We start from the raw sequence: 15630 nt of genomic DNA, 5'->3' as shown, positions 1-15630 counted from the left end.
AATAGTTTCCTGTTATCTCCGCCTTCTAATGGGTTTGCAATGGCGCTATCTCTGCTTCCATAAATAACGTGCTCCATGTAAATAAGGAGTCATTAAAAACGGGGCAGCACCCACACATCATTTCATAAACATGAGGGAGGTACTTAGGAAGAGGCTCATCAATAAACAGGCTGTGCTCTGCATTACAAAACTGAAGCTGTTCTCGAGAGACTGTGCACACTGCCTTTTGTATCTTAAATCATTCCATTAACACTTACTCTGCGTTGGCTGCTGTAGGTATTGGTCAGGGTGGTTTGAGCATGGCCTCTGGAGGCAGATGGACCTGGATGCAGAGCTCCAGTTCTGATTTTCGGAATATGTGAAATCTTGGGCAAATCACCCTGCCTGTCCAAGTCTTGACTTCTTCCTCTGGACCATGGAGATAGCAGAGTCTACTGGATTTGTATGTCAGAATTTGTGAATGAGTTGGGTTAGATTGGGTGCAGGCAGGAAGCAACTTTATTCTTTCACATCATGTCCTTGCCTTCATGTTCCATCCTTGTCTTTGAATTGTTAAAATGGTGAGTCCAGTCTCATGGTATTTCTTGTCCATTTAAAGTTTTATCTCATCCCCAGCTTGGACCAGATGGGCTCCAATGCTGCATTGGAGAAGGAGTAACACCTTCTTCTCCTGCTCTTCCTCCCTCTCTGGTCTTCCAGTGGAGGAGTCACATTAGAGGGTAGAGACAGAGGAGACATCAGTGCCAATCATGTCTTTTGTGCTTGGCACAGTTGCTTGGACACTGACATTTGAATCCAAAGTCCATTCTTTCTTCTGAGATGCTTTTGTGGGTTCCTTAAAGATCCTCCCCTTGGGGACTCCATTGGCGGTTTTCTGATGAGGGTGGTATCCTCTCGAGTGGGTCTTTCATGAGTCCTTTCAGCCATCAGCATGTAAGTGGTCTCTTTAACTTCTAGAGGCTGAGATCCTCTCACCATTTTAGGACATTCTCCTGGGCAGCCCAAAGCAGAATCTTCCTATTGGCAACTCTAGTTGCTACCAGGGGTGGCTGGAAAAAAAGCTTACTTGAAGGCTGTTACCTGACTTTCTTCTGCCATCCTAAACTATTCCAGTCTTCTACATTTAGACTTTTATATGTAAGAGATAATGGTCTCTATGACTCCCAAATCCAGGGAACACATATCACTTTCCCCTAATTATTCTCCTGATACTTTCTTCAGTTGTTAAAGGTGATGGGAAAGCAGCATGCCAGCAACTCACTGCAAAGAGACTTTTACTGTCTGTTCTTCCTTCCCTAAGAAATCCAGTGAATTCTTAGCCTACTAGAGGTAGCTGATGGGCTCACAATGGCAGAACCAGATTGTGGATAATTTATCAAATTGTTCGTTGATGTTTGGTCTGGTCCCATGTGTTCTGGTCATTTGAGGCCCCTATTTCTGTCAATATGGTTTGGGTTTTCATGGGATTAGCCACTGGAATCATTACCCACAGACTTTTCTTTTGGCTGTGCCATGGGGCTTGCTGAATCTCAGTTCTCCGACCAGGGATTGAACCCAGGCCATGGCAGTGAAAGCCCAGAATCCTAACCACCAGGGAACTCCCGGGACAGTGGATACTTTAGAATGTGAAGGCATGTGTCACTGTTTCTCTTGGCCTTGGAGCTCAACTGAAAAACAGATAATAGGAAATGTCCCTTATTCTATTGACTGTGATGAGGATTGCCTAAGAGTCTGTCCTAAGTGTTTGGCAATGATCCATACTAAGATGTCAGTGAAGTTTTGCTCTCAGTATTGTACACTGTCAAGCACCAGATGATACATCACACTTATTATTCATGGGTACTATTCTAAATGCTCTACATGTTACAACAGCCCTATGAGAAAGGTTCTATCACTACCTCTATGATACAAATGAAGACCCAAGGTTCAACAAGACCCAAGAGCTGGTAGGTGGACCCAGGAGTGTAGCTCCAGAGAACAGGCACTTACTCACCTTCCTATATGCCTGGAGATACAAGTAAAGGCAGATCTTTCATCTTCCAAACAGTGTTTATACAAGCAAAATTTATTCCTTGAAACTCACCATGACTCCATCTGAATCCAAGCCCCTTTTCACTTGCTTGTTCCTTGTTTCTAACTAGTAGTAGGCTTCTGCCCCTAAGGATGCTACAGACTCTTGACTAACTCTTTTTGTTGTAGTCAGACCTTCATTCATGTTAAAGCTGCTTGAGTTCCTCAGATCAATCCCAAACTTCTTATGCCATCTTGGTATTGATGCTAAGTTGAACCTTTAGACTTTCTCAACTGAGTTGTATGGTCCATCTTGTCTATCGGCTCATCCCATCTCTGAGCTGCTATTTCCTCCTGGTTTCTCTTGTGTTGGCTCCAACTACCCCTAATCACAGTGTGGCACTGGCACTCCTGGCATAAGCTCATTTCTTGTCCTGGTGGTGAGACCTAGGAATTCCCTGGCTCCCTCTTGACCCTCCCTGGCTTTGACCCACACTGCCTCCCCATCCCACACATGTGCTTCCCCACCCAGTCTCCACTGCATTGCCCTGTCCCATTTGATTCATAACCCTTACCTCTCCATGAGCTTGTGTTTTTGTTTGTTGCTTTTCTTCCTCTCTAGAACACTAATGTGTGTGGTGTGAAGCTAATCTAGAAAAACAGGTCACTACCCTCAGCTATCTTACTGTCTAATTGAGGAGAGTAAAGGTCAAGGGCAAGAAGTTTGTATCTGCTCACTCTGTAACTTCTCCCAAGGCACAGCCCCTTTCCGAGCCTCTCGTTTTCTACCTCTCCCATGGGAGGCGGGACCACATGATTAAAGAGGCTATTCTCGCTTTCAAGATCTTTGACTCTGGAATTGCGGCTTCCCTTAATGTTCCAGGAAGAACAGACAAGTCCAATTTGAGATACTTGAATCTGATTAATGCGGGAACAGTTAACATGGGGATGAAGGCATACCCCAGCCCCTTCTTCTCTTTCCCCTCCAGGCAGCTTTTATGTTTCTGGGCTTTTATCCCATTATCCCAGCCTGACTTTATTAGTACCACCTGGAGAGGAGCCCGCTCCCCACCAGACACTGCAGGAAATGCAGAGACTCAGCTCGCCATTTTTTGTCAGCCTTAGCTCTCTGTTTACACACTTCTGGACCCTGCCTCTCCCTCTCCCCTGGTGATCTGAGAAGGAAATCTCTGGCCCTGGTCTGTGTCTGAGGGAAGGAAGATTTGTTGAAGCCACTTGGAAACTCAGTCCAGTTTCTGGATTTTTTTTTTTTCTTAGCCCAGATGAACCAGGTTGGAGTTTTCAAAATGGCTGTATTTTGTCCAGAGAACAAGCATAAAGAAAACAGATAAGACATATAAACACTGCTATATTTAAAATAGGTAACCAACAAGGACTTCTGTATAGCACAGGGAACTCTGCTCAGTATTCTGTATATGTTTAACTCACTTTGCTATACACCTGAAGCTAACACAACATTGTAAATCAACTACATTCCAATACAGAATTAAAAAAAAAAAAAGATTGAAAGGCAGGAGAAGTCTGGCTGACCTAGTCCAGGTGGCTTATGGCTATCTTCTAATACCCTCTGAGAACTTTTAGACTTTACTTGTTCTCTACCCCATCAGGCAAGAGCCTGGATTCCTTCTAGACTTCAAACATGTCCCCTCTCTCTCTCTCCTGAGGGTCATCATAGGCATTCTCTTTGCCAAACACTTGGCCTCCCATTTATGTACAAAAGGCAGATTATCTTCAGTGGTCATATCCTCCAGGCAATTTCTCCTGACCTCTTAAACTTGGGTGAGGTGCCCAGCTCTTCATTCATACCACACCCCATAACCATGCGAGATACTGAACCTGCAGTGATGAAATTCATCACATCCCCTACATTTTGGTGGATTCTACTCTCTGTGTACAAGAAGAGAGAGGACAAGGCAACAGGCAGGTAAAATACGGGGCAATAAGGGCAATGCTAGAGGAGACACAAAGAGCTCCGGGAACTCAGGACTAGGGTGCTACCCACAGGCAAAGGGAAAACCTCCCCAGAGAAAAAGCCTGAAGGGTGAGTAGAAGGAAGAAGGATTCTAAGGAAAGAAAACTGCATGTGCAAAAGCTTTACGGTAAGAAGAAATAGAGCGTAGGATCCAGGGCTATATTACAAAAGGACTTATGAAGTATTTTAAAGTTTAGATTTTCCCACAGGGTAATGAGAAATATACTAAACATTTCTAAAGAGGAGTGAAAGACACAAGCATGTGTACAATTTAGAGGTTGTTCCCTGGGTTCTACTTACCTAACCACAATCCATAAAACCCATCTGCCTCCAGAATCCCAGGGCTATGGCTTGCCTTGGTCTAAAACAGTGGTTAGTCATAGAGATCCATTGAATATAATCGAGAGCCCGGAAATAAACCCTTACATGTGTGGTCACTTGATTTTTGACAAGGGCACCAAGACAATACAGTGGAGAAGGAAAAGTCTTTCCAACAGATGGTATTGAGTATCCACATAACCAGCAACTAGATGTTCACGTGCAAGAGAAAGGAGTTGGACATCTACCTCATGCCACACACACACACACACACACACACACACACACACACACACACACACTGAATAAAAAGCCCAAATATGAGAACTAAATCTATAAAACTGTTAAAAGAAAGCATAGGTGTAGATCTCCATTACTATATATCAGACAATAGTTCCTTAGACATGACACCAAAAACACAAGTGACAAAATAATAAAAAAATTAAAAAGGACATTAGAAACATTTTAAAACATTGTGTACTACAAAGTGAAAATGAATAAAGTGAAAAGACTATCCACAGATGAAAGAAAATATTTGTAAATCATATATCTAGTAAAGGATTTACATCTAGAATATATAAAGAATTATTACACTCCAATAAAAAACAAATAAGCTAATTTGAAAATATGCAGAATATTTGTAAAGAGACTTTTCCAAAGAAGATATAGAAAAGGACAATAAGCATATGAAAACATTTTCACTGTCATTGAAATCAAAACCATCAGTAGCAGTTCATGGCTCCAATCAAAGAGACAGACAGCAACATACAAGTGTTGGCAAGGATGTAGCAGCAATACTGGTGGAAATGTAAAATGGGGCAGCCGCTTTGGGAAACAGTCTGGCAGTTTCTCAAAAAGTTAAACATAGAGTTACCATGATTCTGCAATTCCACTCCTAGATATTCCCGAGTGAGATAAAGGACATATATCCACAAAAATGCTTGTACATGAATTTCAGCAGCATTATTCATAATAGCCAAGAAATGGAAACAAATATCCATCAACTGGTGCCTGGATAAATAAAATATTGTACGTCCATACAACGGGATATTATTTGATAATAAAAAGAGGTGAAATACTGGTACATATTACAACATGGATGAAATTTTGAAACATTATGCTAAGTGAAAGAAGCTAGTCTCACACGTGTATATATTATATAAAAATATACACACATATATATAAAAGTAAGTATATAATGTTTAAGTATACATACATTATATAATGTCTATGCATGTATATAAAATATACATGTCTATATACTTATATATAATATATATATGTATGTAAGTAATAATATATATATGTAAGTATATAATATGATCCCATTGATATGAAATGTCTAGAATCGGCAAATTTCTAGAGACAGAAGGTAGATTAGTGGTTGTCTAGGGCAGGGGGAGGGGTGGGAATGGGGAAAAGAGGGAAATGGGAATTTACTGCTAATGAGTATGGGGAGAATTCTTTCAGTAAAGGGACAAAAATGTTCTAAAATTTGATTATAGTGACGGTTGCACAACCTTATGCATATATACTAAAAAGACATTGAATTGTATATTTTAAATGGGTGAATTGTATGGTATGTGTATCTATGTCAATAAGGCTGGCTTTTAAAAAGGAATTTATTAAGTATCAAATTTAGACTTATTTAAGAAATGTCTAGGAAGAAATGAAATGTAGCACTTTATTAAATATCGGAATGGGGTAGAGGAAAAGGAAGAGAAACTATTTGTGGAGGTACCATGTTTCAAGCACATCTGGAGGATGGTGGTGCCAGGTACATAGACCAGAGTTACCCCTCGACATCTCCTGTGACTGCGTCTCATGCTTCTCTGCATCAGTGGTCAAAGTCATCCTCTGACCCATCCCATGTGAACAGGTCTCTTGAGCAACTTTTCTTCACAATCACATCAATGAGAGAGAGTCCCGGGAAGTCCCCACCAGGCCACTGTGTACTTGTAAGCAGCTTGCATATTGTACCCCTCGGGAGCTCAAACACAACACAGTTCTAAAAGGCAGACCCTGAAGATGTATGCTGTCCAGACTGTCTGGCCGTTTGCCATGCCCTGGCCAACCTTCCATCCATGGCCTGCTAACTCAGTGTATACTTGATCTTCTGGGCTTTTCATGATGGAGGGATTTCTCCCAGGCCTCAAACCAGAAAAAAAAAAAAGTTTTTCTTGAAGAACTGGTCTGTTCTTAGCTGATGACCTTTCTGTGCATTTAATTAACTGTGTTAGCTTTGACTCCTCAGATGCCTTGGGGTGAAATTTGCAATTTTCTTTGAGTAATTTTCGAAAATTTTGGGACAGTGGTTCTCAAAGCTTAGTGTGAATTACCTGAAGATGAAAACATGCAAATATGCTGTTTGCATATCTTCCCTTAAATATGAACATTTAATAGGTCTAGGGAGGGGTCAGGGATCTGCATTTTAGTCAGACCATAGGTGGCTCAGACACAGATGGTAAACCGACAGTGTTTTAGAGACATCTCCCTATGCCCTTTTATATTTTCATTCTCCTTAGTTTCATCTTACTTTCACTAGTTCATCAACTAGGAACTAAAATTTGCATGGCATATTACAGTTTTCCAAATGTTTTCACATGTATGATTTTCTTTGCTGTGACCCTCCTAACAGCTCCCTGAATTTTGTATTGGCGTTCTAATTTAACAGATGAAAAGGACTTTGATTCAGAAAAACAAAATAAAATAAAAACAACAACTCGTAGGAAAGCAAGTATTGACTTAAAAAAAAAAGACAGCCTACAAGGACTGCATGTGTGATATTTATAGTATGGGCATTAGTTTATAATGCTGTAAAGTAGGGGTACAGGCATTTGCAGAAATGGGTCAGGTTTCCATCTCAGAAGAGGACGTGATCTTTCTAAAATCTCACTCAAGGGAGAAGGCAGCTGAACTCAGCTCCTGTTTCAGAGCTGGAGCAGATCACTGGGGGTGGACCTCTCCGTCCATCTTCATCTCAGCCCAGGCCCAGCATCTGAAACCGTATGGGCAGTCCGTTCCCCACCGTCTGGGCTCCAACCAATCATTAGGGTGGTTGAATATTCACTGCCAACCATGCACTCTCTCCTGTGGTGAGAGGTCCTCCTCTCACCAGGGCCCTCTCATATCCAGGACCTCTGGAGCTGCAGAGCTCAGAGACCCAGATGGTGTTTGGAAGAGGGAAGGCATGGGGAGGTGGTGGGTAGGTGTGGGGGGCATCAGTTAGGCTGGCACAGGAGAGAATTGGTAGGAAGCAGGAAAGTTTGGTAGAAAAAGCTAGACCGCCTTGGGTCTAAATTTCAGCTTGGTTTCTCACTGGTTGTATTGTCTTATGCAATTTATTTACTATCTCTGGACCTTCAGGTTCCTCACCTATAAAATCACATTCCTGATACCCATATCTGAAGGTGGGTCCCTTTCAAGTGAGGAGTACATAAAACAAAGTGTGCAACATACCCAGGTGCATGAAGTCTCACGATAAGGAGATGGATCATCTTTTCCCTCCCTGCCTTTGTTTCAGTGGTCCCGTGATGAGTGTATTAGTTTCGTATTGCTGCTGTAACAAGTTACCACAGCTTAGTGGCTTCAAATAACACAACAGCATGATCTTGTAGTCTAGACACTGGAAGTCCAAAATCAAAGCACCAGCAGGCTGGTGTTTCTTCCTACAGTTGTGAGGGAGAATCAGTTTACTTTCCTTTTCCACCTTCAAGAGGCCACCCATATACCTTGACTTGTGGTCCCTTCCTCCAGTCTTCAAAGTACATCACTCCATCCTCTGCTTTATTGTCACATCACTGCCTCTGACTCAGACCCTCCTTTATCCCTCTCATAAGAACCCTTGTCATTACATTAGGACCACCCAGGTAATCCAGGATAATCTTTCCACGTCAAGATCTTTAATTTAATAACATCTGCAGTCTCTTTTGTCATATAAGGTAACATATTCAAGGGTTCTGGGCATTAGGATATAGACGTCTTTGGGGGTCATTGTTCAGCTTGCTATAATGAAAAAAGGACGTTCAAGAACTTGTCTCCATAAAAACATATCCTAAAAGCTATGGCTAAGGAAGATGATGGTGGTAAAAAAACATATTTTTTACAACAATTTGAGCCCCATTTAAGAGAAGATGTGAAGCCTCAGGGCACTTTAAGAGCTTCCTGCATCCTCATAGGGTGTTCCAAATTAGAGCACACTCTGGTCTTTTCCTTCAAGCATTAACATATGAAAATCCCTTTGAAAACTTCTCTACCATTTGTTCTTCCGATCTTTGACTAACTCCTCCAGAAATGACAATCCCCAGGCTTCCTGTGGCCAGCTTTAAAGGAGAAAATCCTTTCCAGATAAGAATCGGGTCTCTCTGGATCTTCCATTGAGTCTCTACATTCTAACCCTAGACCTACAAAGAATGAAAATATAGCTCCATTCACCTTCAGAGCTGTTTTGCTCTGCCAGACAGAGAGTTTGTGTGAATTACCCCTTCCTGCTCATACTCTGGCCAAGAGTATACATCTCCACAATAAATATTCCCATTTCTTAAGTATTAGTTGTGTAAAATAGTTTTGAATTATCTTTTCATCTTGACTGCTTGTCTCTGAACATTTTTTCTAAGATTTCTAATTTTTCTGACTTCTTTACAATTAACAAATCTGATTGTAAAAATAATTCCCATTCATTTTCGAAAGTTGGGAAAATAAAGAAGAAAATTAGTTACGCATAAGGCCAGCACCCAGTGAGAACTACTAAGTATGTACATGCTTTCCCACCCTTGGGATGGACCTGGGAGTTAATCTGACTCCTCACACTGAGTTATTGTGTGATCTTGGACAATTCCTTTCTTTTCTCTGACCCTCACTTTATTCTTCTCTAAGATGCTTCCTTTAAATTTTTTGAAACCCCTGCTCTCCTTTCCGTCTATAAATTTGTGAAAATCATTTGTTTCAAACGTTCACAGTGGACTGTGGCCAGGGCAGTCTCATTTCAGATGGCTCAACTTTAAGGGCATTTAAAATCCATCCATGGAAATGTCAGTCTGAATCCCGCTGGTCCATCTCTTCTTACAGCTCCACAGTCCTAGGTGTCAAGGTCACCCCACTGGACAGATCTTGTCTTCAGCCTGCACTGATGTCCCCAATGGCCTCAGGGTTATTTAATGCCTTGTATTTATTGCCACCTGCTTTCATTTCCCCAGAACTGTTCTGTGTTTATTAGACAGTTATGAGGAACAGAGAAGGAGTAGGGGTACAAAACTGGAACTGAGGGACATCTAAGGCCAGTTTTTTTATTGGGAGTAAACAGCTTGTTTGTGACAAATTAGATTTTACAAAGTCCTTTAATATATATCTCACTTGGAACTCATAATCACTCTTTGTTTTAGGTTTTATCCTTACATTTTAGAAAAGGAAACTAAACTTTCAAAGAGGTTTAGAAATGTGAATTTTTTTTCGGTACGCAGGCCTCTCACTGTTGTGGCTTCTCCCGTTGCAGAGCACAGGCTCCGGACACGCAGGCTCAGTGGCCATGGCTCATGGGCCCCGCCGCTCCACGGCATGTGGGATCTTCCCGGACTGGGGCACGAACCTGTGTCCCCTGCATCGGCAGGCAGACTCTCAACCACTGCGCCACCAGGGAAGCCCTAGAAATGTGAATTTAAAACTTTTCAACCTCAGTCCATAGCAATAAACACATTTTACTATAACCTATACAAAAGTGTTTATGGAGAGATAGACCAACAGACAGGTAGGCTAGATAGAGATAAATACATAGACAAGTGAAATAAAAGTTTTACAAAGGAAAATTTATAGATAATTTATAGATAAGTAGAGAGATAGTTGGATAGATATGTAGATAAATGGAAAGGTGATAAATAGCTAGATAGATAGAAAGATAGTTGGATGAATAGATACACAGATACATAGATAGATCTGAAAAAATAGCTTCACAAAATTTTGCCCAGAAGCTTTGTTAGGATAATTAAATAATGGGGTGTTTTATATAAAACCTGTGAGCTCAATTGATCCTAGATCTTTGGATGCTCAAAGAACATTCTGGATGCAGCATATGGCTGTAGTGCAGTGCTCTGAGTCTGGGCCCCAATATTTCTGAATTATTGGGACTGCACACATGAAGCAGAAACTTGTTTGGGGCATAGGGTGTGTTCCTTGGTGGAACCACGTTGCAGAACCAGTCACAAGGCCAATTCCTCATCAAAAGTTTGTGTAGGGCAAGAGGAGATGTTACTTTGGGAAAAATCCAGAACCCTTGAAGTTATCCAAGAACTTAAGCTTCCCAGCAGGATACTGAAAGTCATTGGAGATATGTGAAAGGCAACCCTCCCAGGAGTCCCAGAGGTTCTGGGTCCAGTTGAAACCTGGCAACCGATGGAGCTGGCTCTTCAGAGGGAGGTGAAACCACTCCCCAGGGTGAACGTAGAGGTCCCTGTGAGGACGCAAGTGACTGCTGGGTGGAAGGGACAGTAATGATGCACCACTGCGTCTGAGGTACTTCTTCTTTGGGCAGTGAATTCACCCTGTTCCTGTTGCTCTTTCAGTGAGATCTGCATCCATCCCGGGCATAGGAGGAAATTACCTGAGTGTGTGTGTGTGTGTGTGTGTGTGTGTGTGTGTGTGTGTGGTGTGGTATGTGTGTGGTATGTTTGTCATGGTGTGTGTGGTGTGTAGTGTCTGTGTGTGAGTATGTGTGTATGGTGTGTGGTATATAGCATGTGTGTGGTGTATTGTATGTAGTGTATGTGTGTGTGGTATGTATGTGTACATGCATGTGATGCGCCTTTGTGGTGTGGTGTAGTGTACAGCATGGTGTGATGTGTGTGTGGTGTGTGTGTGATGTGTTTGTATGATGTGTGTTGTATGATATGTCTGTGGTGTGTGCGTGTGGTGTGTGTGTGTGGTGTGCCTGTGGCATGTGGTATGTGATGTGGTGTGTGGTATGTGTGTAGCAGACTGAAGTGGGCAGGGTGACCATGGTGGTACAGGGCAGTGGTAACACGAGAGCCAGAGGAGAAGGTGAGGAAGGTCAGGCGTGTGGGCAGGGCACAAGAAGAGCAAAGAGCCGGAAGATCCTTGCAGGCAGAAGGCTGGCAGGGAGGCTTGGATTTCCAGGAGTCCCGCGGCATGGAGTGTAGGTTATTATTAACATTGGGATATTAGAGGAAGATTGCCCAGGGACAGCAGGGGGAGTGAGTTTATGACTCTGAGACCTGAGCATTGCAGAGTTCCAGGCAGACTGTTAACCCTCTCAGAGTCATTTAAGCTCTTGGGTGAGCCTGTGGACCAGGTACTATTATTATGCTCATTTTATGGTAAACTAAGGCACTGAGAAGAAATTCATTCAACTTAGTCCATGGAAAAAGGCAGAAGTGAACCAGCGGGTTTGCCTCAGGAGCCTGCAGTGATGACCCTAATGCCAAGGTGCCTGCACCATCTTCCTTCCTTCTGCAACTCCTCGGGCAAATTACAAATTGCGATGGCTGTTAAAACACGGACACTCCTTTTAAAAGTAACCACTTCCTTTTTGCTCTTGATGGAAGCATGCTGCAGGACCACAAGCTGAGAGAGGGCAGCAGTGAAAACCCAGCCAAACTACTGATGGAAGCTGGTCCCATCCTTTACCATCCTTCTCTGGTCCTGCTGCCGTGAGGCTGAACCCAAACCCAGGGCAGGAACCTGCTGTGTGACCTCACACACCCCAAATGCAAGATCAAATGCTGTGGAGAAGGAGGTAAGCCAGGGCTCTTCATTAAAGCAAATACCATTAAACATATGTTGAAGATAACAGAGTGTTTTGACCCCTGCAAACATTTGGACCACAGTGAAAATTTATTTTCCTTCTCTGAGGGTAGAGGAAGCAGAAGATGTTTTCCTGGACAGAAGTCACAGTTATAAATACATATTTCTTCATAATGAAATGTGTATTAAGTATGTTTGTATATATGTACAATTACTGATTCTACAAATATTTGGGCAGACCTACTATGCCTGGGGCAATGTGTGTGTTTGTGTATGTGTGATGCAAGTGTGCACAGGACATCTCTGTGACTCTTTCTTTACCACCTCTTTCTAGTGAACAGCCCAGCTTGGCTCTCAAAATCTTTACTGCTGTTATAGAAGTCACTTTAGTGGTAGAATATTCCTCAGTCCTCACCTATTTTTATTAGTTTAACATTGGTCATCTTATCCCATATAAACCAATCAAGGCCTTATCCAGGGAATTTGGGGATAGAAACTGAGAAATAGGGTACAGCCTTGTTGAGCAAGCATGGAACAGAGTCTGGGTATGTGAAGATTTTGGCTGAAGTGGCAGCTGCCATGTATTCTTTTCAAGTGGAAAAGAAAAACTAAAAGAAGGGGAGGGGGCTGGAGAGACAGAGCGAGAAGAAGGGGGAGAGAGAGAAGAAGGGGGAGAAAGGAGGAGAAGGAAAAAGAAGAGAAAGAAGAGGAGAAGGAAGAGGAGAGGAAAAGAACAAAGAACAAACATGAACAAGAGCTAAGAAGGAAGAGAATGAATGCATCCTATGTGAGGGTCCTTTTCTCCAGCCATTCTTGAAATGTACTAGAATTCCTTCTTTTAGCTCCATGGTATTCCCCAATATCTTCATGATAAATTCCCTGTTTTGTTTCATTTAACTGAGTTGGGTTATCAATGCTGCTTCACTGATCTGACCCCTCAAATAGCAATCCAACTAACATTTATTGAGAATCACCTGTGTGCTCTACCCTCTCCTAGGAACTGAGAATGCCCCAAAGTTAGAACTTGCTCCCAATCCTTCCCAGTGTGGAGGAGGTGATGCTCTGTTTGTGATATTGGTTCAGTGGTTGGGGAAAGGAAACCTGGCAAAATGATCTCTAAGAAGGGAGAATGGACTCTTTAGAGAGGTCAGCATCTCAGGGCTCTTTCCAGAAAAGGTCATGCTCCCACTGTGCCTTAGAGGATGAGTACCATTGCCAGCTGGGAGAATCTGTTCAGACTCAGAGGTGAGAAATAGCAAGGCGCCAGCTGGTGGGCATGGTTTGGTTTGGCTGTATGGGAGATATCATGGATTAGGACAGGAGGAGAGACTGGAGGAGAAAGTGGAGAGAGAGTAGGAGGAATCTCCAAGTCCGGTTTGAAGACTTTGGACTTTACCTTGTTAAAGGGTGTTAAGTGAGTCCTTTGGCAGAAGTTGACTCTGATGTTCCCATTGGATTCCATAAGTAGACATCCCTTGAGAAAGGGCAAGCCCACACACAGAGCAGGGTATGTATTTTCTGTTCCCCAATCTGGGATTGTTTTCTGATTTGTAGATTTTCTGAAATATTCTCCTTGAAATACCCAGTACAAATATGCTCTTCCGTCTCCTGCACTTGAACACATTTTGATAAACCAAAAATCTTCACATGGCATGATTCCTTATATTTTTCAAATAGGTATAAATAGGAGAAAAAGTAACTGGGTATGAGAATCCATAGAAGTTGATGTAATGATAAACAAGTCATATATAATAATAATAATAAAGCAGCCATGGCTGACAGTGCTGAGTGCCCTTTGTGTGCCGGGGCAGTGCTAAGAGACAGACACGCTGCCAGAACTGTCTAAGGGTTGCTGCATGGAGAGAAGTGGATGGAGATGCCTGGATGCAAATCCTGGCTCTGCCACTGGTTGACTATGTGACCTTGCATACGTCATATAAAATGGGGACTGTTATAATAATTCCCTCGTAGGTCAGCCTTGAGGATTCAATATTATTAGTTCAGAATGCAATAATTCAAGTTCAGTGGGAGAATACTGTAAGTGCTCAAGAAGGATAAATTACTTGTTCTTTGAAATTAAGAAAAAGGAACATAGAGATAGATAGATAGATAGATAACATTGATATATTTAAAACTATGTTTCTCAGCCATATTCTAATGCAAGTCTGATTCTCTACATTTCTTTCACTGCAAAATTCAATATGTTTTGTACAACATAGGTATCAGTTTTAGACCACCTGAAGCTGTGGGGAAGACCAAGGAAAAGGAAAACTGATGATGACTTTCTGACTGGTTTTAAATCTGAAAATGCTCTGATTTATTGACTGTACTTGGCAGATATATATAGCTTTAATAAATGATTTGTATTTTAATTTATTACTGCAATAAAAGATACATTGTAGAACATTTGGAAAAATAAAATGCATTTCAAAAGCCTACTGTCCATGTTAATATTTTAGCTTTTGTTCTCAACTCTTTTCATTCATATATTCATTTCACAAAATATTGTGAGTACACACACACATACACACACACAATTTTGTACCTTTCAGTTCCATTTTCATTATCTGATAACTATCTAAAAGTTTATTTGACTTTTGGAACCAATATTTTAAATATCTGTTTATCTTTCAAATTGCTGATAGTTTACTTAAATATTTCCTTGGATTGAATATTTGTTTTGCTTCCAAATACACAGTAATAAATTTGAATAGACATGTGTTGATGTCATTAAGTATAAAAGGAAATTGTTGTGAAGCTGTCCTATTAAATCAACAAACAAGCAAATTCAGCCATGGTATCACCAATGTGAAAACTTGTATTATGTGAAGACAATCTTAGAGACAGCTACAACACCACAGCAATTCTTATTCTTGTCTTCCTAAAAGAAGAAAGTACCCAGACAGATATAGGTTCAGAATCCACCACTTTCTAACTGGTGGTCTTGGGCAGCTGCTTGACCTCTCTGAGCATTTGTCTTCTCATATCTAAAATGTGGGTAATGTTGCATGCCTCACAAGGTGATTGTAAAGATTAAGCATGTTTGTCTGTTACTTACATGTCCCAAATCATACATTTGTGTTATCCGCCCTATAACTCATACATGTTATTTATGTTTCCAAATCCCATCAGTCCTGTAGACAGAAAACCCTATGCAGACAGGATCCATGGCCCCTTTTCCACCACATCTTCTGTGCCTAGCACGATGACTGTCACATAACAGGTACTTCATAAACAGTTATTGAACAAATGAATTAATATCCTTCAACAAGAAAATTTGGAAGAAAATTTAGTAATCAGCTAGTCTTCTAAGGAAATGATGTGATCTCCATTCTCTATGCCCAGTACTACAGCTCTGCACGTGACCAAACTGTGATTGCAGAATATTTTCCAGCAGAATGTAATTGTATTTATGGAAATCGTAATGTATCTTCAACAGAACAAAGCTTTGACTCCATTGTCTTAAGTGGAACAACTTTAGACAACAATAGACTTTCTAAGTGGAATTTCCCCTCCCTATACTTTACTATCAAAACATGAATTTGGGGGGAGGCGGG

Source organism: Tursiops truncatus, chromosome 2 (assembly GCF_011762595.2).
Source record: "Tursiops truncatus isolate mTurTru1 chromosome 2, mTurTru1.mat.Y, whole genome shotgun sequence".
NCBI classification, from domain to species: domain Eukaryota; kingdom Metazoa; phylum Chordata; class Mammalia; order Artiodactyla; family Delphinidae; genus Tursiops; species Tursiops truncatus.
The sequence above is the reverse complement of the archived record's forward strand: the minus strand, read 5'-3'. Positions refer to the sequence as shown.